This window comes from Nymphaea colorata, unplaced genomic scaffold (assembly GCF_008831285.2).
Source record: "Nymphaea colorata isolate Beijing-Zhang1983 unplaced genomic scaffold, ASM883128v2 scaffold0649, whole genome shotgun sequence".
In the NCBI taxonomy this organism is placed as follows: domain Eukaryota; kingdom Viridiplantae; phylum Streptophyta; class Magnoliopsida; order Nymphaeales; family Nymphaeaceae; genus Nymphaea; species Nymphaea colorata.
The window spans coordinates 11,756-15,000 of record NW_022205155.1 but is presented as its reverse complement, the minus strand read 5'-3'; the positions used below and the strand labels follow the sequence as shown (position 1 = coordinate 15,000).

The window sequence follows — 3,245 nt, the reverse complement described above, 5'->3', positions numbered from 1 at the left end:
CGCACCGTGACCGTGACCGCCGCTGTTGTCGCCGCACGTGACCGTGACCGCCTCCGTCGCTGCCCCGCCGCTGCTGCGTCGCCGGTGTCGTGACTGCCGACGCCAACGTCTCTGCTGACGCCTCTGCCGACGCCGACGTCCGACGCCGTCGCCTGTTCTCGGTGCGCGCTGCCAAGCCCCGCCCTCTGCTTCCGCCGTTGATCCCCGACTGCGTCATCTCCCCTCTTCTCTAGGTTACTGCTGCTGTGTGTGTTCTTTGGCAGCCACTTCTACCTGGTGATCATGCTGACTCGTCTTCTTCTTCAGTCAATACTAATCTACCTGATGTTGTGTCTGCGCGGACTGATCATGTACCGGTTCAAGTTACCACCATTCAACTTACCAAGGAGAACTATTCCCGATGGTCTGCTGCGATTACTGGGCGAGGACGCATTGCCTATGTGAATGGGAGAAAGGTTGAACCTGCTGCAGATAGTCTGGCTTGGGATACATGGTTTCTTGAAGACAACCAGGTAAAAACGTGGATTGTCAATTCAGTGTCCCCAGATATCCAACCCCTCATTCTTCGTAAGAAGACTGCAAGGGATATGTGGATTATTTTGGAGCAGATGTATGGCCAAAAGAAAAGGAAAGTTCGTGTGTATCAACTTATGAAAGATGTGTATTCCCTGCGACAAGGTGCTCTCTCGGTTGCAGACTTTTATGCAGCGTTAAAATCTAAGTGGGAGGACCTTGACTATCACTCTGATATTACATGGAGGTGTCCTCACGACCAGATGCAGTATATGACTGATAAATGGGAAAACAGGGTATTCCTTTTCTTATCCGGACTGAATGATGACTTTGAAAATATAAGGAGTCAGATTCTTAACTCTGACGAATCATTTAGTATTGAAGATGTCTATTCCCGTGTTGAAGCTGAAGAACAGAGAAGGCTGCTTTCTAGTGAACGAAAGGGGGAAGAACAGTCTGCCTATGTTAGCCGTGCCCCTGTGGGAACTCCTCGTTCTTCCCGAAAATGTACACATTGCAAAAAACTTGGTCATACTAGGGATTTTTGTTGGGACCTGTATCCAGAGAAGAAGGATAGTAGGGGGAGGTCTTCTAGTGGGAAGAAGCCTGTATCGTCTGCAACAAGTCTGAGTGCTGGGAAAGGTTCTATTTCTGTAGAACAGATTCGTGAGCTACGAGCATATTTGAGCAAGATTGATGTTGGTCAGGCAGATACACCAGATGAGGTGAAGATCAATCAGGCATTGGCTGTTTCAGGGGGAGAAGGTACTTCTTATATGGGTGAATGGATTGTTGACAGCGTGCCACTCATCACATGACTGGCAACCCCAAGCTTTTCCATGACTACAAGCTATCCTCGGGAAAGGAACGTGTGTCCCTTGCCGATGGTTCCTTTACTTCTGTCATTCTGTGGCAGGGAAAGGGAGTCTCCTTGTTAAATAATTTTTTAGTTCATGATGCCTTACATGTTCCCCATCTTCCCTTAAATTTGTTATCTGTTAGTAAGATTACCAAGGAACTGAAGTGTGAGATTATATTGTCTGAAAAACATTGTGTTTTGCAGGACTTGGTGACAGGGAAGAGGATTGGGATTGGTTTGGTGTCTGATGGGCTGTATCGGCTTCCTATACGCGTTGTCACAACTCTTATGTCAGCAGTCAGCAGGACAGAGAAGAAGGAGGAAGAGTGTCGTCAGTTATTTTTGTTTTGGCATGAACGCCTTGGTCATCTCCCATTTGGGATTTTGAAACATTTGTTCCCTGAACTATGTTCTAGTTTAAACATTTTCATGTTATCATGTGATGTGTGTCAGTTTGCGAAGCATGTTAGAGCTTCTTATCCAATTTCAAATAGTTGTTCTAATAAAGCTTTCTCCTTGGTTCATTCTGATGTGTGGGGGCCTTCGGGCATTCATTCTCGTGGTGGTTTTCAATACTTTATAACTTTTATAGATGATTATTCAAGGTGTACCTTTGTGTATTTGTTGAAAGATCGTAGTGAGGTGCCTCACATTATTGAAACTTTCATCCTCCTAGTGGAAAACCAGTATGGAAATTCTGTCAAGACTTTTCGGTCTGATAATGCTCGTGAATATATGTGTCTCACTGTTGAAGAATTCTTTCGAAAGAGGGGGATTGTTCATGAGACATCCTGTAGTTATACCCCCCCTCAAAATGGGGTTGCTGAGAGGAAAAATCGTCAGTTGCTCAATGTCACCCGAGCCATATTGTTCCAAAGAAATCTCCCAAAATACTACTGGGGTGATGCAATCCTTACTAGTGTCTACCTGATTAATCGCATGCCTAGTCGTGTGCTAAAGGGTCGTACTCCCTACTCTATGCTTTCAAGGAGTAGTCAACCTTTTCACCTTCCTCCTCGAGTCTTTGGATGTGTGTGCTTCATACATAACCACAGCCCCAATGTGAAAAAACTTGATCCCAAATCTATTAAGGGCATCTTTCTTGGGTATTCTTCCACTCAAAAAGGTTATAAATGTCTAGATCCCACCACTGGTCGTCTTCACATTACCAAAGATGTCACATTCTTGGAACATGTCTCCTATTTTGGTGAGAATTCTCTTCAGGGGGAGAATTAATGTCTAAGGAAGAGTATTCTCCCACACAGGAAATTCAGTTTACAGACTTTATGGATTACAGGCGTGAAGAGAATCCTGTTGCCAAGGTGCTTGGCAAAGATGAAGAGGGTGTTTGGCAAAGATGAAGAGGGGACGACTACTGATGTACATGAACAGGAGAAGGAGGGAGAGCATCCTATGGTGACAGAACAAGAGGGTAATCGTATGTTTGGACAGGTGTATTCCAGGAGAAGAGCGTGTACTGACAAGGTGATTGATGATGAGAGGTTACACCGAATCCCAATCCTACTTCTTCCTTGGATGATCCAAGTCGTGTTCAGAAGCAAGATGTTGGAAGAAATTCAATGGAAAAGAAGGGATCTTTCTATTGCCTTGAGAAAGGGGTCAGGTCATGTACCCAGCACCCTATTGGTAACTTCGTATCTTACTCTAGATTGAGCACTGACTATAAATGTTTTGTATCCTCCTTGGTTGTGGTTGTGATTCCCAGGAATGCTACAGAGGCTCAGGGTGACACTAAGTGGTCTCATGCAATGAAAGAAGAGATGGAAGCTTTAAACAGAAATCAGACATGGGAGGTGGTTGATATTCCTGAAGCAGCCCACTTGGTTGGTTCGAAGTGGGTCTACACTGTTAA

The 3,245-nt window shown here is 45.1% G+C and overlaps 1 long non-coding RNA gene across 1 annotated transcript in view; it reads right to left on the bottom strand.

Moving 5' to 3' along the window:
• Positions 1 to 42, bottom strand: part of LOC116245341 (uncharacterized) — a 5,229-nt gene extending 5,187 nt beyond the window's left edge. The window contains exon 1 of the long non-coding RNA XR_007572254.1: positions 1 to 42. This exon is cut by the window's left edge and continues 1,439 nt beyond it. This is a non-coding gene — a long non-coding RNA (uncharacterized LOC116245341).
• Between the last annotated feature and the right edge of the window lie 3,203 nt (positions 43 to 3,245).